The 21289-nt window shown below is 44.6% G+C and overlaps 1 protein-coding gene across 1 annotated transcript in view; it reads left to right on the forward strand.

The window, feature by feature from the left end:
- The window catches only part of ASIC2 (acid sensing ion channel subunit 2), a 1026910-nt gene that overhangs the window by 732203 nt on the left and 273418 nt on the right, over nucleotides 1–21289 (forward strand). The gene's annotated exons all lie outside the window — the stretch shown is intronic.

Below are 21289 nucleotides of genomic sequence, written 5' to 3' on the forward strand. Positions count from 1 at the left end.
TCTTTCTTTAATTTATTATGGGTTAGGAAACCAGCTAAGCAAACTTGTCAGAAAGGTATATAAAATAACATGAAGGATTTGTTCGGTCCATGTATTTGGGTATATCTGTTTTCGTTGCTAGGGGCTTTTAAAGTTTCTGTTGTTGTGAACTTTCTAATTTTATTTTTTCTTTTTACCTTCTGACTCCCTTCATCCATTTCTCCCACCCCTCATGCCCTGCCTCTGGAAACTGCCAATCTGGTCTCTGTATCTGTGAGTCTGTTTGTGTAGTTTTTGGTTTTCTAGATTCCACATGTAAGAGAGATCATATGGTATTTGTCTTTCTTTGTCTGGCTCATTTCAGACAACGAGTTTTTTGTTTTTTTGTTTTTAATCTCTGCTCTGCGCTGTTTATTGTCCAGTAGGGGAGAGAGATATTAAACAAATAAACCTCTAAGTAAACATATAATTATAAGTGATATGTAGGTTCTGTGAAGTAAACAAACAAGGTATTAGGAGAGGGAGTAATAAGAGGTGGGACAGGAACACTGGAAAGGCTGAGTCAGGGTTAAAGAAAGGCTCTGAGTAATCGTTCTTTTAATGAGCATTATTACTGGTGAGTCAGAATAACACATTCAAATTATGTTTAAGAGTTGTTAATGTGCTGAAACAATGAGTCATAATATTTAGCCACACCATATTTTAGACAAAATAATAACCTCAGAGCAGAATGGTGATATACCACTTAAAAGGCCAGTTAAATCTGAAAAATGTGTCTCTTCAGCGTCTTCATTCCCAGGGTTGGTAGCTAGCCAAATTAGCAGGTCTGGCAAGCTGTCCTTAATGCATTAAAGATGGATCCTTCTTTATCATCTGGTCTTGTCCCATTTCCCCAGATCACTGACTCATTTCTGCTGAACCATGAATCACGTCTGACACCCACTGCCATTCTCTAAGCAGACAAAGACTTAATGCCTTTGAGGTCCATCCATGTTGTCAAATATAGCAAGATTTCATTCTTTTTATGGCTAAATAGTATTCCATTACATATATCATGGTATATATATGTGTGTGTGTGTGTGTATACATATATATATGTATACCACAGTTTTTTATCCATTCATCCCTCAATGGACACTTAGGTTGCTTCCATATGTTTGCTATTATAAATAATGATGCAGTGAACATGGGGGTGCAGATATCTTTTCAAGTTAGTATTTTCGTTTTCTTCAGGTAAATATGCAGAAGTGGAATTGCTGGATCATAGGGTAGTTCTATTTTTAATGCTTTTGAGGACCCTCCATACTGTCTTCCATAGGGGCAGCCCCAATTCACATGCCCACGAACAGTGCACAAGAGTTCCCTTTTCTCCACATCCTCACCAACATTTGTTATTTCTTATCTTTTTGATAACAGCCAGTCTAACAGGTGCGAGGTGATATTGCATTGTGGTTTTGATTGGCCTTTCCCTGATGATTAGCAATGTTGAGCATCTCTTCATATACCTGTTGGCCATCTATATGTCATCTTTGGAAAAATGTCTGTTCTGATCTTTTTAAGTCAGATTGTTTGGGTTTTTGTTTGTTTTTGCTATTAAGTTGGATGGTTTCTTTATATTTGCCCCTTATCAACTATATGATTTGCAAATATTTTCTCCCATTCAGTGGGTTGCCTTTTCATTTTGTTGATGGTTTCCTTAGGCTCTATTTCTTCCTGATGCAACTAAAAAGATGTCAAAGAGGTGCATCTCTTACCTTCCTGGGATGTCGGGAGCTGGGGAGCCATCACAGCCATGGCTTTGTACAGGGTCAAAAAGAGGAGGCAGTCCCAGAGAGACAACTATAGCCTACCCAACCTCCACTCAGAAGTCACTGCTTGGAGCAGGGGGGAAGGGACCCCTACCTTCCTGAGGGCAAGGCACTGTGGTGGCTGGGCCCTTTACAGGTACCACTCTGTCCAATCCAGTCTTTGCACAGATGCCAAAGTGGCTTCTTAAAATGCAAATCGGATCCCCTGAGTGAACACTTCCAAGGATAGGGGTTAGCAGACTATGACCCACAGGTCAAATCCAGGTGCCCCTCTCCTTGTAAATAAAGTTTTATTGGAACACAACCATGTACATTCGTCTGCATATTGTCAGTGGCTGCCTTTGCTCAACTACAGCAGAGTTGAGTAGACCGTATGAACTACAAAACCGAAAATATTGACAGAAAAAGTTTGCTTACCCCACACCTACGGAACTGAAACTTCGGTCTACTGAATAAGAGACCTGAGATCTTGCAGGCCTGGCCCTGCTCACCTCCCCAGCCTCATCTTAGGGCGCTCCCTCTTCCCCCCAACACCCTGTGCTCTAGCCCAGGGCCTCTCAGCCTTTTTTTCATTATTGCCCCCTATGGAGGCTTCCTTTTTTTTCCCCCTTTTTAAGAAAAATTTATTATTTGCAAAGCAGAAATAGAGACCCAGACGTAGAGGACAAATGTATGGATACCAAGGGGGAAAGGGGTGGGGTGGGAGGAATTGGGAGACAGGGACTGACACATATACATTATTGATACTATGCATAAGATAGACAACTGAGAGGACCATCTTGTATAGCACAGGGAACTCTACCTAATGCCTTGTGGTGTCCTAAATGGGAGGGAAATCCAAAAGGGAGGGGATATATGTAAGTATATGTATGGCCGATTCATTTTGCTGCGCAGTAGAAGCTAACACAACATTGTAAAGCAGCTATACTCCAATAAAAACTAATTAAAAATTGAAAAAACGAAAAATAAAAAATGAAACAAAATCCGCGAAAATTTTTTAAAAAAAAGAAAAACTAAAAATTTTTATTGGGGTGAAAAAAAAACAGCCAACATAAAATTTCTAAGTGTACAGTTGAGTAGTATTAAATATATTCACATTGTTGTACAGCAAATCTCTGGAATTTTTCATCTTGCAGAGCTGAAACTATGTACCCATTAAACAATAATTCCCTACTCTTCCCCTCCCCCAGCCCCTGGCAGCCACTATTCTATTTCTGTCTCTATGAATTTGGCTACTCTAGGTACCTCGTATAAGTGGAATCATACAGTATTTGTCTTTTGTGCCTGGCATATTTCACTTGGCCTAATGTTCTCAAGGTCCATCCATGTTGTAGCCTACAGAGCCTTTTTAGACATTTTTTCCCCCTTATCTGCCCAAGAAATTTTAATATTGCATAAATACTACAAATCTGTTTGTGTACTGTGACCCTTTGGAAGGCCAACAACCACTGAAATATCTAAGATCTCTCATCCTCCTCCCCAAGAATGCATTTTGGTGATTCCTTCCATTAAGAATTCATGCTCTGGCCATGCCACCTGCCTTGTTCCTTCTTACCTCTGTGATTAGCACGTGCTGCTCCAATGTGCCTGGAATTACCTTCCCCTCATTCCTTCAAAACCCAAACTGGATGTCACCTCCTCTAGGAAGCCACCCCAGCTTCTCCCCCTTCCTGCTTGTCAGCCCAGCGCTCTCCCCTGCCACGTGCTTCTCATGGGATGCTGCCATCTTTGCTTACTCCCCATCTCACCCAAAGTCGGCGAGATCCCTATAGGGAGAAATGTCTCCATCCTCTTTGCACTTCCGGAGCTGGCGCAGTGCAGGGATCAGAGCAGACATCTCATAAACATCCAATGAATGAATTATCTCATTAAATCTTCACAAGAATGCTGACAGCATTACTGACCCCTTTGAACAGTGGGGGGAACTAAGGCTCGGAGAAGTAAAGTAGCCTGCCCCAGGTCACACGACTTGGAGGAAGCACAGAAGTAAGAACTTTGGAGTCAGACCACCCTACGTCACTATCTGGATTTGGGGCAATAAAACTCCTCAGAGCCTCAGTCTCCACATCTGTAAAATGTAGATTCATGATGAGGCTGGCTGAGCTGATGTATACAGAGTGGCCCGGGCAGGACGTGACAAATGGTAGCCATTATTACTCTAAGTGAGGAAGCCAGGGTTTGAACCCAGGTCTGTTAGGCTGCAGATACCATGCGCTTTTTGCTTCTGTCCCCCCTCCTCACTGGAGTGCCCGTGGGCTCTCATACAAGGGAAACTGAGTCAGGTGCACCCGACGGGTGCCCTGGGGCCCCTCATCTCCCATGGCCCTCTGCGAGGGGGCAGGACCCCTCAGGAGCACAAAGCCAGCTCTGGATGGTGTGTGGAGAGCCCCCAATTAAAAGGAGCTGGATATTCTCGGGAGGTATTTCCATCCAGGCTGGGGAGCTGATGAATCACCCTTCTCTGCTGTAGGAATATTTCTGTTTCAAGGATCAAGGCCATTTGTCTAGATTCAGTCTTCCCAGCTCCTCTGTGCCACGAGCACATTGACAAATTTGACCGTTCAGTGCCTTATTGTATCAGTCAACAGAAGCCCCGTTACCTCCTGTGTGACAGGTTACACCACAGTCAAGGGGGCCCGGCTTTGCAGAATCAGTTAGACTCTGGCCAGTTCTTCAGAGACAGACAGACACACACACACACACACACACACACAGAGGACGGCTCTCTGACAGAACCTTGAAAAATTGATCACTCGCCAGACACAGGCAGCCTTGGGCGAATCTCTTAAACTCTCTGGGCTCCATCCTTCTCACCTGTGGGATGGGACCAACGCCCACCTCCCCACACAGCCCTTGTGAGGCTCAACCCAGGCTCTGTAAAGCACCTCTCATGCAATAGGCACTCATCTATTTCAGCCCCCTTCCCAGCCCAGGAAAAGCACGAGGCAAGTGAGGTACTGGTCTCAGGTGCAAAATTTAAGAGGTGCCAAAACATCTCAATAACTAAGACAAAGAATCCTTTAATGTGGTACTTTTTAAAAATCAAAACTAATGTCAAAACCTCACGATGAACCAGAGATGCACATTATTATTAAAGGCAGGATGGGTATTAGTGATTTTTCCTTTTGCTTTCCCCCCCAATATGGCTTGGCATGGTGTCACCCCTTGCTTTTCCCTCTGAAGGAAGAATAAAGAGACTCAGCAGAATAAATGACAGACCTAGAGACACTGGGGTTATAAATGCCATTGTTTTTAGGTTTTGAAATAATCCAGAAATTGTCCTGAAGGATGAGAGCCCGGGGTGAGAGAGATGCCCCGGGTAGAACCGGTAGCAGATCTGGGAAGAAGAGGCAGGTCTGTGGCTCCCCCAGGACCGTCCCCCTGTCCCCACCCCACACTTTTTTATACAGTGTGGCTCCATGGGGTGCGGGTGCTGAAAGGAGGGACAGAGGGTGAGGGGAGATTCAGAAAGGAATTAAGCGTGGACACTAGTCCCAAGTTTGCGGGCACATCGTGAAACACCAGGAGGGCCCCAGGGCTGCTGTTGGAAAAGAAACCACTGGCTGGACTTCGACCGCATCCTGAGAGCCGTCCATGGAAATCACAGGCTCAGACAGCTCTGATCCAGCAGGATGCTCCTTTATTGCCACCACTGCTCCCTAATTCCGCGGCTAGGCTCAGCCCAGATCTCAGCCTCTGGCTTTCCAGGCAGCCTCCCTCTTTGTCTCTGCCACCCACCCCTTCCCTCCCGTGTCTGCGGAGCTCCTGGTTCCCTGGCCAGGATTCCAGGCCCTGCCCTCCCCTCTTGTTAGGCTCCGAGTGGTTCTCCGAGAATCATCAGCAGTCCACCCTGACCATCCCCCCACTGCTACTAGGTTAAGTCCAGGCTGCTTCTCTGGTGTAACCAGCTTTTTACAATCTGCCCCCGCTTACGATTCCACCCAGGGCTCCGTGCACCCACGTGTGCTCCCCGCAACGACAGCAGACAAGGATGCTCCGTCCCAAAACTCCCCGCGTGCTTTCCTGCTTAGGCGGCTCTCTGTACCTTCTCCCTTTCCTCTTCCTGGCAAATTCCTAATCATTCCTCAATGCGTCACTCAAATGGCACCTCAATTCAAAGGAGGCTCTGTGACTGTGTTCCTCCCCCTTCTGGGAATCTATTATTTCTGTACAGCACTTGCTGTGTGTCTAGGGTGGGAGCTGGAAGGCTGAGCTGTATAGGGATGAAGTCTGATTCATCTTTGTGGCCCCAAGTCCTAACACGACAGAGGCGCTTCTTGAGTGCTTGATCAATGATTCTGACTTGGGACACCCTCGCATTCACATACATGCTGCTACATCCTCTCAGCTGGGTCCCCCCCTTGTGTTTGGACCTGCTTCTGCCACGCCCTTGGCCAATCCCAGTGGCGGCCACAGGACATGCCACATTTCCTTCGCAGCCCCTCGGGAATATAGGCTCCCTGTATGCCAACCAGGCTTATGGGTTTGCTGGACCCACCCTTATATCTCCTGGGATCCAGCCTGATGTGATGGAAAATGCCTGGTCTTTGAAACCCATTATTTTGGGGTTTGAAACCCACCTTCCCCACTTATGCTCTCCATCACATTGACTGTGCTACTTAGATCAGCTAAACCACAGTTTCTTCAACCCAAAAATGAGACTAAGCTTTCCCACCTGCTAATTCATCTGAATGGAATATGTATAAAATACCAGGCACATAGTAGGTGCTCCAGCAGTTCTAGCCTTCATTATTACTTTTTTTTTTTTTTTCCTCTTAGTTAGAGCAGGGCATGTTGATCCTTATGCCCTGGCTTTATTTTTGGCTCTCAGTGAACTGAGCACATCTCATTTCTGGGCCGTTTATATGCCTGACAATCATCATTTTACCTGGACGCTAGTGCTGATATTAACCTAACTGCTTGCATTTATATTTTTCCATTTCTGGGTTCTCATGGTTTAAGGTAAAAAGGGATAATAGATCTGTCTCCTTTGAATCCAGCTGCCAGGCTTGGCTCCCATTACACTGTTTTACAGACTTTGAGAACTAGCGAATAACAGGCAGGTGTGTCAGTCCCAAGTTTTCAAAGCGAAGAGTCAATCCTGACATATTGTTATCATCGCCTAATAGTTTACACTGTATTATTCCGTAATTACTCCGTGAATCACGCTGTCAGCTGCGTGTTTGCAGTTTGCCTGAGTTATTCCTCCGTCTTCGCCGAAAGCATCATCCGTCTTGCGCTCGCCTGCAGGAAGACGACCCCAGTCACCTGCTGAATACAGAGGACCCTTTGTCAGTCCTTGTCAGGAGAGGATGACACACGAGCCATTCTGATCTTGGGTTGGGTGGCTCATTTGGAGAGAAGGAACCATTGCTTGCATTCTAAATAACCCCTACAAATTATACAACCTGTCTCCCCCTGTTTTGTGAGGGCTAAAGATATTCCCTTTGTGTAAGAATGTCCTCTTTGGTCAAACTTCTCAATTTGTAGGATTATACTCTGGCTGAGTTGATTACTGATGGACTCTATTTAGGACAGGCTCTATACCTATGGTCATTAGAGGACAGGTCCATATCCCTTTTTACATTGAACTGTGAGAACCCAGCAATGGGGAAATATAATTGGTCAGAACTGGGAGCCGGCTTAACAGCTGTGATTCCATCTTCCAGGGCGTGCCCACCTCATCCATAGCCCCTGCAGAGTGGAGCAGGAAAGAGAAGGCAGACAGTGTCACACGGTGGGAAGTACATAAGCTTTGGAGCCAGGCAGACCTGAATTTGAACCTCAGAGGTACCCTCGCACCCTTAGTGACTTTCTTCTCCCTCTCTGTGCCTCAGTTTCATCATCTATGAAATGGGTGCCTTAACACCTCCCTCATAAGATACCTCAGCTAATGCTCCTTCCTCCGAGCTTATTTTGCAATTAACAAAGGTCACGAGGCTCCCTTTTGGAAGGTGTAGACTCTGGAACGCCTCTGGGTTTCAAACTCAGTGCCCTGAAACAAGGATTCTGCTGCCCAGGGGATTTGAAAATAGTTGTGCTTCTCAGACACTTAATTTTAGACTTGGAGCAACTGAGCTGCTTCCTTGTCCCGCCCCTTCCTGAGGGCTTTGAATGCATCCATTTTGTGGCTCCAGGCTGAAGAAAGAGTTTGTTGTGTCAACATCACTGAAGAGGGGTCTTCCTTACAAACCAGCTTTTTGTTTGAGGGGCAGCCCCAGTCCAAGGCTTTTGGAAAAGACTTCGCAAATTGTCAGAAATGATGCAGCAGTGTGCAAAATGCAAATCTGCCTGGGAGGAGAGGCGCCATCACACCCACAATCCCCCCCTTTCTGTGCCTTCCCCTCCCCCAGGACCCCATGGGCATAGCAAAATGATTTTCTAGCATGTGACAGCAGAAACTTTTCAATTGCTTTTTAAAGTTTTTCTCCTTTAACATTGTTTACTTATTATAATAAAGCCTATTTTATTGCAAAAGGAATACGTACTCACTGTATTTCAAAAAATACAGATCAACGGGGAAAAGGAAGGGGAAAATTGCCCATCATCACACCACCCAATGATAACTACTTTAAACTCCTTGGTGGATTCTCCTTCTGTCATTTTGTTGTGTTAAGATATTTTTACACACTTATAATTCTGCGCAAACAATTTTGATTCCTGCTCTTTCCCTCCACATTTTAAGATAAGAAGTCGCCTTTATGATAACGGTCTGCTATTACTTTAAATGGCTGCATGATTTCCCACTCTTTAGACTTGGCTCAGCCCTTGTAATCACTGTCCTAATGCTGAACTTTTGGGTTGTGTCCAATTATTCCGCAGTATAAATAAGGCCCTGATAAGCATCTCTAGGCCTGAAACTTTCTCCACATTTTAGATTGCTTCCATAGGAAATTAGTTGGTCAAATGGAATGGATATTTTTTGTCTCCTGATGCATATCATCAAATTACTTCTCAAGACATTTCACTTTTTAAAAATAAACAAAAGAAGGAGTATAAGGGAAGGATGGCTGGCCTTCTATCATCCTGCCAAAGTGAAGTTCCTAGAACCATCCCCAAGGCTAGACCCTTCTTAAAGGGTCAATAGGTGAAAGTCGCTAAAAGAGTAGATCTTAAATGTTCTCACCACAAAAAAGAAGTGGTAATTATGTGACAGGATGGAAGTGTTAGCTAATGCTATGATGGTAATCACTGAGCATTTGGAAAATCAGAGGCTGATTTTTATAGATTGAACAAACTATGTATAGGTAATGAAATAGATTGGTACTTAGAAGACCACAAAAATTTAATGACAGAAGATCTCTCCTGGGCATACTGCTCTAATTCCTGTATGAATCTGAGACCTTGGGGGAGGAAACAAGGGCCAGAAAAATTGTCTAAAGTGATACCTACCAATGCATGAGCCACTATCACCGCATGTAGGCATCAAGCATTTGAAAAGGGACTAGTCCAAATTGAGATGTGCTGTAAGGATAAAATACACACCAGATTTCTAAGACTTGATACAAAAAAGAAGAATGTAAAGTATCTCATTAATTATTTTTATATCAGTTGCATGTTGAAATGATAATATTTTATCTATAGTGTTCTAGAGACAATATATTTTGAAAATTAATTTCACTTGTTTCTCCTTTTTTTAAAAGAGTTACTGGAAAATGTAAAATTACACATGTGTCTCATGTTATATTTCTATTGGACAGTACTGGTAGCAAGTAGCTCTAGTATTAGCCTCTCTGGCAACGCGCATAACATCAAGGGGATTAAGGAAGGTGGGTACCACTTAGTCACGTAGGCAACATCATTTAGTGATAAAGAATCCTCTGCTGGTAAAGCAGTCGTCTTTAACCTTCACTGAGCGTCAGAATCATCTGATGAGCTTTAAGAAATACAGATGCTCTACGCTCTGTGTACAAGAGACCCTGACTCAGTCGGTCTGGGAAAGGGCACAATATCCTACTTTTCAAAAGCTCCCCACCTGATCTTCACGTGGAGCCGAAGTTGAGAACTGCTGCCCTCGAGGCAGTTGCCTAATCTGGATCCTAGCTCTGTCACCTGCTGTCAGGATGGCATTGAGCAGTTACCTTTCTAAACCTCAGTTTGTTCATCTGTAGATTAGGGATAACAATAAGGTTGAGGTCAGAATGAAATGATATTATCTATATAGATATTATAACACACTATCTGGTATACAGAAAATGCATGATAAATATTAAATGCTCTTTTTAACATAAGGGTTACGAATTACTGCTACTTAGCATAACAAAGAGCTGTATTTGACTATGAGTCAGTACAGATCTTTTCAGGAGTGCAGATCAAAAAGATGGCAAAATAAAGTGTGTGCCTGCTTTCATCTGTGTCTTTCAGTTCAGTGCCTTTGGTGTCTCAGAAATTAATTATTCAAAAGAAACTGAGGCAGCAACCAGTGGAGTAAACATGAAATCCCTGAGGTTTTCAAAGCAAACGGACTAAACATTCTGGCTCCACCACCTACCTACTAGACAGCCTTGAATGAGCATCTAAACCTCTCTGAGCTTTAGTTTTCTTTTCCAGACAATGAAGATAATAGTAGTGTCTACTTTAATAGTATGGCCGAAAAGGTTAAATGAAATAACCCACCAAATATACCAGCGCAATACCTGGAACTTAACAGGAATTCAATTGATGTTTGTTTCTCCCTGGTTTCTCTTGACCTCAAGATCTTTGTTGGAAAAACTGAAGATGTTGACCCCACAGGTCCCTTTTGGGTCTATCCTTGCGTGTCAATCTTTATAAAACAGAATATGCCCACCAACCTGAGAGAAATGGCAATGCAGAGAGAGAGGAATGGAAACAGAAAGAGCATATGGTGCAAGAAAGGATAGCAGCAAAGAACATAGAAAAAGCTTGGCCTCAGGGAGACAGGCTTGCATGCCAGCTTAGCCCTTTTAAGGAGCCCTGTGGTCTGGTCGGATAATGTGATTGCATGGGCACAGTTTCCTCATCCATAAAATGGACCTAATGTGACTGAGCCCCTAGGCTGTCCTGAAGACATATTATGGTAGTGTCTGTGTACAGAGTCTAGCTCAATAAAAGTAGCCTTCATTTTTATGATCCTGGCCCATCACTGCGGGATGCAAGGACTCTTCTCTCACCCTGCCAGAACCAGACAACCAGTCACTTGAGGATTGCAGAGTGAGTTGGGAAAACTAGGAGGGGTAGTGTCTAGTTCCAGACACCCCTCCCAGAAGACTCCCTGAGGGGGCGGGGGGTGAGGATCCTGGGGTACACCTAGGTGCCTCACCTAGGAAGATAAAGCCCCTTCCCCTAGAATGGGCAGTGATGGCTTTAGTAGCAGGGGAACATGACTCATAGCCAGGAGGGAACTTAGAGGTCATCTGGTCCCACCACCACTACCCTTTTACAGATTACGAGAGAGGGAAGGAAACCGACCTCAGGCCACAAAGCAACCAAGGTGCAGAGCCGTGATGAGAATCCAGACCCTTTCCCATTGGGACAGGGAGGGTCTCTAAGGACATACCTACACACCTGAACTTTAGAGGGTGAGAGGAAGTGCCTATCCCTCTTGCCCCAAACACATTCCTCCTTCTCCTCACTGCTAAAGACAACTCCTTTCTGGGAGGAGAAGACAGATACCGTCACCTGCAGGGGTGGCTCTGGATAGTTCCACAGACTTATCACCTCTGACCCTCACAAACCTGCAAGGCTGGGATGGTGAACCCCATGGGGAAGGTGAAAAGAATGGGCTGAACAAGGCTATACGGTTTGTCCAAGGTCAAAGACAACCGTTAAGGATAGAGCCAAGGTTTGAACTCAAGTTCTCTTGTTCCAAGTTTGTATATAAAAAGAAAATACTCAAAAATTCAAAAAAGAAAAGAAAAGAAAATACTCCCTGGAGAGGCCATACAGTGCCAACTAAGGTATAATTGGCTACCATGTCGGGGGTCTCATACTGGCAATCGGGTTATCAGGTTGTAGGATAAGCTTCTTGACCTTGGCCAAGCTTCTGAAAGTTGGCCTTGATCTTCTAACTTGTAAAATGGGAGGTTTTCCCAGATGACCCCTAAAATTCCTTCCAGATCTGACCAGTTATGACTCAGAGTCTGGGTCCTACCCTCATTGGCTCAGGCTTCCTTATTCCCCATAGGCTGGTATTCCCATTAACCCTAAGGAACTTCTCGGCCAAGGAGAAGTTAACAGTTTAATCACACTAATGCCCACCACTTTACAAGCACCTACTATCTGCTATGCATAATATGTATCCCTGATCCTAAAATATGCTGCAAAGTGGACCCTTAAACCTCCATTTCACAAATGAGGAAGATAAGGGCCTAAGAGGGTAAGGGGCTTTCCCACAGTTAAGTAAGGGATAATGCTGCATTTCAAACCTACAGCTACTCTAACAACTTCTCCATACTCTCTTCAACCTCACCACCCAAACATTCCCAGCATTATTTTCCCTTGGAGTCTGAGATTTTTTTTTTCTTGCTTCTTAAACAAGTTTATTCCTAAATGACAAAAGCACTTGGCCAGTCAGCCAGGGTTCCACCCAGTTTTCCCAGCAGCATCAACTCAGCTCCAGGAAAGGGGGATAAATAGCAAGAGGAGAAAGGTGTTTGAAAACATTCACATAATTACTATATTTAGCAGGGTATTCTCTGGAGACTAATTTAATGTATAAATATATGTATATACAGCAATCAGTAAGTATCACAGGGTTTGCTGAATCTCTATTTTTTTAAAAAAAATTCAGAAACAACAGCTGTGCTGAAGATAAGTTAAAGTGGAAGCAAGGATTCTTTTTAAAGCTCTTTGGCCTGATTCTTTCTGCTACATAAGAGAGGGGAGAATGGGGAGCAAAAGAGAGTGGATGAGAGGAAATCCTGAAGGAGAGTAATCTCTAAAGAGTGGGAGAGAGAGAAAGTGAGCATCACATGTGCTTCCTGAAGAGGTTGTGTCTCAATCATAAAAATTTGGTCCCCAGGAGCAGAGATCTTACAGGTGGTGGTGGATGGGTATCAAGAGCTACAGCATCCTGATTATCTCAGGAGAAGGAAGAGGAGAATGAAGGAGAGAGGAAAGAGGAAATAGAGAGAGAAATAGGAAGCATGAGGACCACCCAACTCCCTCAGGATCGAGAGTGGCTTCAATCCAGCTCCTGGTCCTGAACTCAACCTACCGACCTCACCAACACAATACCCCCATCAGCACCACGGCCAGCGCCTCTCTATTTCTCGGCGGTTTCCTGAACCCAGACTTCCCATCTTCCAAGCTCACTATGCCCAGAACAACTGGGTACTTTTTGTAAAGTGACATATGTCATTCCAAGGCTTTTTTCCTCCAGCTACCCTTTGTGTTAGTTTCCTAGGGCTGCCATAACAAAGTATCATAAATTGGGTGGCTTAAAGTAATAGGTATTTATTCTCCCACAGTTCCGGAGGCTAGAAATCTAAAATCAGGACATCAGCAGGGCCATACCTCCTCTGAAAGTCCTGGGAAAGAAAGAATTGCCTCTTTTCTTGCTTCTGGTGGTTGCCGGCCTCAGCTTGCAGATGTATGCTGCCTACTCCAATCTCTGCCTCATTGTCACACACAGGTGTTCTTTTCTGTATGTCTGTGTGTCTCCAAACCTCTCTCTTCTTATGAGGACAGCAGTCATTGGTTTCGGGGTTTACTCTAATTGAGTCTGATTTCATCTTAGCTTGATTACATCTGAAAAGGCTCTATCTCCAAATAGGTCACATTCACAGACATTAGGGGGTAGTACTTCAATATATCTTTTCAGGGGACACAATTCACCCCACAATGCCCTCACGGTTGCCTCAGTCTAGAGTAGGATGTCTGTTGCTATGAACTACCTTAGTACCTTATAGTACAGCATGTATTACACTGAAGCTAAGTGTCCATTTACTTGCTATATCTCCCATACATCGAACTCCTTGAGAGCAGAGAACTGGTCTCATCCCAGCATAGCAAGAACACATAGTAGGTGGACAGTCCACTTCGTTGTGGTTCACTAAACAAATGGGTGATAAATGAACGCATTTCTTGTGTTTTCATGGACTTAAAGCATATAGCAAATAACCACTGTACACGTATGAGTCTTCATAGGTCCTAATCATACTATGGGTAGGGTACAGTGCTGGGATTACGACTGCAATCGTGAGTAAGAAGCCATGCCAGCCCTCGAGTCTTAGAAAATGTAATAAGTATTTTTAGAGTCAGTGAAGAAATTTCTAGCCTAGAGAATCAGGGGAGGCTTCACAAAGGAGATGAGACTTGAGTGGCACCTTCAAGAAATGGGAAGAGAGAGGGGAAGGAGAGAGAAGGCTGTTCTGGGGGTGAGGAACAATGTGGTCAGAAGTGTTAGAGGGATTGTTAATGATGCCACTTTGGGAGTGGTTGGCTTTTTTTGGTTGGAGAGAAGGCTCCCTATTGAACAGCATTGGGAGGTGGCTGTGATAGGAAACTGTAAAGATGCCTGACTTACTGGCAAATAGGTCTAGGTGTTATTGTGTAGACAGTGAGAAAGCACAGGGAGGTATATGTTAGATTGGACAAGCCCTTGGGAGATCGGTTAAAGGGTTATTGTGATAGATCGGGCAAAAAAGAAATGGGATCTGAACTGGAGCAGTGTTGGGCATGGGGAAGAAATGAACAAGGTGAAGGAGGTTATGGAAGAAGAATTGTCAAGACTCAGTGATTAACTGACTGTGGCAGTGGGAACAGGGTGGTGAGGAAGAGGAAATTATGCTCTAAGTCCTGATGGGACCTTGAGAGAGATGATCGGAGGCTCTTGGGAACAAGTTGGTCAGCAGTTCTCCAGGCTGACCCAGCGTTGAGAGCTACTGCTTTTCCTCAAGGGAAAAGGGGTATTTGGGTTGAGAAATGCATACTCAACAGCAGCTTTTATCTAAGATGAAATGAGTGCTCACTTTGTGTTGGGCGATGTTCTAAATGCCCTACGTACGGCAGTAAACTGAACTCTCATGACAAGCCTTTGAGCCAGGTATTATTTTCTCCAGTTTAGAGGTGAAGAAGCCGAGGTGCAGAGAGGCTAAATAAATTGCCCAATATTAGTCCATCGAGCAATTTTTCTCACTCCAGTGCTGGTGCGCTTAGCAGTGAGGAGTAGTAGGAAAAGCATGAAGTGGGAGGCGTGAAGACCAGAGATCCATCCTATCCACAGTAGTTACAGCTGTGACATTGGTCAAGTTAATGATCTCAGTGTTCTTGCCCGTAAAATGGTTATACTGATACTTGCTCTGTCTACCATGCAGGGCTGTAGTGATTAAAAAATCAAAAATAAACTGAAGTATTTGAAATTGTTTCGTAAACTGTGACATGCTACAGGAATGTAGATGAGTAACAGATGCAAGTCTCTGAAATTGGCCACAAAGTACCCTGATGCCACGATTTAGAGAACTTGCTCTGTGACCTTGGCCACGTTTCCTGACCACTCTGGATCTCAACTTTATATCCACAGAAGGAGGACCCTTCTGAGGATTAAGATAAAAATAGAATTTATAGTTTTCTCTGCATATCTGCTTTTACTCATTTTCCCCCATCTCAGCAGTAGTACTACCATCCCCCCAGTTGCACGGGCCAAAAACCCAGCAGTCTAAAGACATCTCCCTTTCCCTCACCCATCCCTTCCATCGTCAAATCTTAGCCATCCCATCACCAAAATATAGCTCACATCTCTCCACTCTTTGCCACCACAGCTACCCCTCCTCCAGTGCAACCCACCATATTCTTTGCTTGGATGATGTCTGTGACAGCCTACTGATTTTCCTCACACCCTTTAACCCTCTGCCTATCCCCCCTCCATCCAGAAGCCAGAGTAACCCTTAAAAAGCACAAATAGAAGCATATCATTATCCTACTTAAAACACTTCAGTAACCACCCATTACTCTTAAAATCAATTTCTAAATTCTTCCCACAACCCACAAGGCCCTCTGCGATCTGGAGGTGGGCTGCCTTTCCAGCTGCCTCTTGGGCTGTTCTCCATTCTCTTGCAACACACTTCAGCCACCTTCGCCTTTTCTTCGTTCTTCTGAACACCACGCTCCTTCCTGCCTTAAGACCTCTGTACAGCTATTCTCTTTGCCTAGAACATTATCCCCATGTTCCTTACCCAGTAACTCCCATTCAGCTTTCAGGTACCAGCTCCAAAGTCACCTCCTCTGCAGACCTTTCCTTACTTTTCCAGAGTAGCCTAGGTTCTCTTGTGACGTGCTCTCAGATTTCCTTGTTCTGTTTCTCCCTGCATTTATTACAGACCCATTTATTTGATCATTCACATGACGACCTGTCTGATGTCTGTTTCCCCACTGAACTATGAGCTCCGTGGAGTCAGGGTCTAGTTTTGTTTGTGTGTGTGTTTGTGTGGCACCTCCGGTGCCCAGGCCCTCGTAGATACTCAAAAGATAGTTACCAAGTGATGGGGAAACATCAGATGAAAAGCATCAAGCGCAGACTGAAATGAAACCTGCATTCAGCCCATGTTCTCTCTCCTCCTCTCCCTCTCCCCATGGCTCTGGGCCAAGCTGGGATCCTGGGCTGTCAAGGACAATGGTAGGTTATGTCCCATCTCTTTCCAGGGTGGTTTTCTTGTGACATTCCTGAGGACTACAGAGATGTGGGCAGCAGGCAGACCGAGAGCCTGGGGGAATGATTAGTATCAGCTTCATATAACCTCTCCTTGGCTGTCCTCTCTAGGATAGAGAGAGAAGCAGCCTTTGTGCTGTGGAAATGCTGCTAGAAGCACGGATCCCTGGGCTCCTGTCTTAATTGGAGGATGAGAACGCAAAGATGGGTTCAGTGCCTCAGCCAAATGTCAGGGAGACATGGCGTGACATTGGACCAGTCATATCTCCATGGGAGGCCTCCTAGGGATGCACCAGGCACAAGGGCTTAGTATCCTGGTTCTGTACACGCATCTCCAGGTAGATCAGCAACCCCTGCCTCCCAACCCTCTGGGTAAGAATACAATAGCCCCTCGAACTTGCAAAATCCCATCACATTCTTTATCCTTCTGGAAGCTAGCAGGCAGGCAATTAATGGTGTGAGGAGTGAATCATAGCAACAGCTCTACCAGAGCAGCAGCCCAAACTATTACCCCATTCACCTGATGTGGAAATTGAGGGGCAGAGAGTCAAGCTGCCCACTGGTCATGGTAGCAAATGCTGCAAAAGCTAAATGAATGGAATGAGGCCTTCTCTGCGGGAAAATGAAGTACTTGATTTAATGACACAAGGACACCAAGCTTCCTGCAAGCACCCATTCTTCTCTCTGAGAGAAGAGTATCCTAGAAGGACCCAATTCACCATGGACCGTTTCTGTATTCCAAATTCCTACAGCCCGAACAATCCACCTTTGACCTGCGATCTCTCCCTGGAGTACAGGTGGCTTTCAACTTTTTATTGAAAGATGATATACATACAAGAGAGCCCGCTCTCATGAATCTACAGCTCACTGAATTCGCACAAAGTAAACATGTTTCCAATGCCCAAATCAAGAATTAGAGCGTCACCAGCACCAGGAAGCACCCAACCCATTCCAGTTACTACCCCTCCAAACATAACCACTATCCTGACTTCTAATAACATAGTTACTTTGTTAGGTTTTTGTACTTTATAAGCTTAGAATTCTGTACTGAGTTATAGTTGATGTACAATATTATATGTTACAGGTATACACTAGATTCACAATTTTTAAAGGTCATACTCCATTTATAGTTATTATAAAATATTGGCTATCTTCCCTGTGTGGTAGCTGATTTTATACATAATAGTTTGTACCTCTTAATCCCCAGCTCCTATGTTACCCCTCCCACCTTCCCTCTCCCCAGTGGTAACCACTAGTTTATTCTCTATATCTGTGAGTCAGTTTCTTGTTTGTTATACTCACTAGTTTGGCACTTGATAACATTGGACTTTTGAGACTCACCCATATTGTTGTGAATGGTGATGGATCACCCATCCTCACTGTTGTGTGGTGCTCGGCTGTGTGAATACATCACCGTTTATCTATCCATTCTACACCAATGGTCATCATGGCAGTTTCCAGTCTGCAGCTATTAGGAATAGCACTGCTGTAAATATGCTTGTCCATGACTTTTGGTGAACATATGCATGCATTTCTGTTCGGAACGTACTTGGGAGTAGAATGGCTACGTCCTCGGGTAGCCATATGTTGGCCTTTAGCAAATACTGCCAGTTTTCCAAAAACAGTTGCACCAATTTCTACTCCTACCAGCAGCATGTGAGAGTTCAGTTATTTCTTGTTTGTTTTTTTTTAAATTACTCTCTGGTTATTTGTGGGTATATCCAGAAAGAGAGTCACAGTTCCTAGTCTTTATTCTCATGAATCATTAAACCATCCCCTAAATTCTAAAAGGGAATGACTCTGACTGTGTGTACTGTAGACGCATAATTTTCTTTCCCCACCAACTCTCACTCATCCTTCACGATGATGATGACGCTATTCAAGTATCACCTCCTCTAATAGGTGCCTGGGCTGCATGAAATACCCCTCCTTTTTGCTTCCACCACACTCTGTTCTCTCCCTGTTCCTTACTCATTTTGTAGGCACCTGTCTCCTCCATCAGCCCATCAGACAGCAGCATTCTTGGAAAGAAGTGTTATGTCTTAGCTCTCTCTGTCTTCAGTACTTAATACTGTAGAGAACGCAGGTTTTCAGAAAATATTGAATGAATGAATGAATGAATTTTCCTACTATTTGGTAAGTCAAGAAGTCAAGACTCCTACTTCCCTTACATCACCCCACTGGATTAATTGGGCATACAGCAGGCACTTAATAGAGACTTGCTGTAATGATTTGGGGTGACTTGCAAACCAACACCGCCAGCTGCTAAAGGAAAGAATCTTCTTGAAACCCAGGGCTGGGCTGACAAGACTCATTCTGGCTGGATTTTGGCAACATTTGGATCTTACTTCCTGCTTGCTCCTTTCCTGCCACTCAGGAAGCAGAGTGGGGTGATTCAGACTCATTTCTCACCCACACACAGAGCTCACTTTGCCCCACTTTCAGCCTGGCTCAGGCTCTGATCTTCCAGGATCTGAGACTCAGGAGCCAGGTTTGCAGTGATGGAAATAAAGACCAACCTTCCTCCTCTACCCCCAAGCCTTCGGGAGCAGAGTCACAAGAGAGGGCTCTTGCCATTGGCTAATTCTGGGCCTGTTTGTCCTCTGTTACATGTGACTCTCTAGAGTGGGAAGCAAAGCATGTATCCATGGTGGTCCCTCCTGGTGTCCAGACAGCTGACCTGGAAGCCATGATGTCCTGGGCAAACTAAGACCCGATATTGCCACTGCCATTCCTACTGTTGTTTAACTTTCAACACTGTAAGATGTTACAAACACGGCTCAAGCCGTGGCGTCCACAATCTGCTGATGGCTTGGAGAACAGCGCATTTTCAATGCTCTAGTTAAGCTGACATCACGCTTCTCATCAGAGGGCTATAAACTCAGCCAAAAAAAAAAATGCGTAATGAAAGTTCAGTAGATATCGCTTCCCTGTGTAAGAAGGAATCACTTCTACCAAAAATCTGATAGAGAGTAATTATGACTTGCTTCCCCCAAGACTAAGGAATCGCTGTTTCTGATCCTTACCTCTAGGAAGAAGCAAAATGATTCCTGTCAGGAAGAAACAAAATAAGAAGAAGAAAAAGAAATGCTAGAAACATAATTCTTAATCTTTCTTTGTGCCCCAATGAATTCTATAGGAAGATGTATTTTAATGAAAGTAAATAATAAATATTTTAAACGATGGCATAGGATCAACAAGCAAGGTTTTATATTTTCACAGAGGCCTGGTTTCAGGTTTAACTGGGTCACAGAAATGCTGTGCCTCCTTGGGTACATCAATTCCCTTTCTGTATTTATAAATTGGCCCCCTCCATCTCTGATATACTGAGAATGTGTAAGACTGGGTTTTTTTGTTTTTGTTTTTATTTATTTATTTATTTATTTTGGCTGTGTTGGGTCTTCATTGCTGCACACGGGCTTTTCTCTAGTTGCAGTGAGCAGGGACTACTCTTTGTCGCGGTGCGCGGACTTCTCGTTGCGGTGGCTTCTCTTGTTGCGGAGCACGGGCTCTAGGCGCACGGGCTTCAGTAGTTGTGGCATATGGGCTCAGTAGTTGTGGCTCACGGGATCTAGAGTGCAGGCTCAGTAGTTGTGGCGCATGGGCTTAGTTGCTCCGCGGCATGTGGGATCTTCCCGGACCAGGGTTCGAACCCATGTCTCCTGCATTGGCAGGCGGATTCTTAACCACTGTGCCACCAGGGAAGCCCAAGGCTGAGTTTTTATAACTCTGTAACAGAAACAAATCATGCATCTATCAAATGTAAGGTACTACACTTGGGCCCAAAGAAACAGTGGCACATGTAGTCATTCAACCAATTTTATGCCTACTACATGTTAGATGCTGAGACACAAAAATACAAGCACTGACCCTACCTACAAGGGCTTCAAGGTAGAGTAAGGATGACGGACACTTTATGACACCCACTAACAAAACAGGTACAAGAATGCAGTGGGCGCAGATAGAGAGCTTTGAACGCCTTTGGCTCAACGGGAAAGGATTTTCAGAGGAGGCAGCCTGGAGTTGGCAGGCACGACGCACTGCCAGGAAAGATAGGGAGAAAGAAGATGGGTGTTTGTAGCTCAGAGAACACACGTCATGGCTTAAGGGTTCCACATGCGGAAACGAATTCCTTATGGAATTCAGCCAACTGCAAACTCAGCATGAGGCAACAGGCGAGGTATTTGCAGCAACAAAATTCTCAAACGGGCTACCGTCCATCTCAGGTCCCTAGGTACTGTCCTAGCAACGGCTCCAGCTCCGTCTCTGACTTTGGGCAATTCCAGTACCTTCCCCAGATCTCAGCTCCTCGTCTGGAAGATGACAGGGGGCCGGGGATGGTCTGGACAGCCCTTTCCTACTTGGATCATCTCTAGGCCCGTAATGATTACACACCAAGAGCTGTCCCAATAAAAATAATAATAAAAAAGAAAAGAGAGACCTTTTAAAGCTTGAAAGCCTAGCGCTGCTCTAAACCTACCCACTGAAATAATGAATACCTCCACAAAATCACATTTACCAAAAATACAGCCACAGAGGGCCTCCTTTGAAAAAAATAGACAAAATTTATGAGAGAATTTTATCAAGAACCTGTCCTAGAAGGGAGGAAGTATCTGCCCTGAAGATGTTCGACTTCTGATTTTCTCACCACGCTTTCACAGACTCAGGGCCGGGGTGGGTGCAGTGACACTGCAGAGGCCACCTCTGCCCCTCTTCACTCCCGCTTTTTACTGTTCCATGAGGTGCTGCTGAAAGCCTCAGGGTCACACCCCGGGTCGCAAAGGAATTATTCTGCTTGGGGATCCTAGTCTGCTTGGCTGTTTTCAACTCCTCCCCCATGGAATTTTTTCAAATCTTAGCATTTACGTAGACCAAGAAAGGGGATGGTCTGAAT

The sequence above is a fragment of the Balaenoptera musculus genome, chromosome 20 (genome assembly GCF_009873245.2).
Source record: "Balaenoptera musculus isolate JJ_BM4_2016_0621 chromosome 20, mBalMus1.pri.v3, whole genome shotgun sequence".
Taxonomy (NCBI): Eukaryota; Metazoa; Chordata; class Mammalia; order Artiodactyla; family Balaenopteridae; genus Balaenoptera; species Balaenoptera musculus.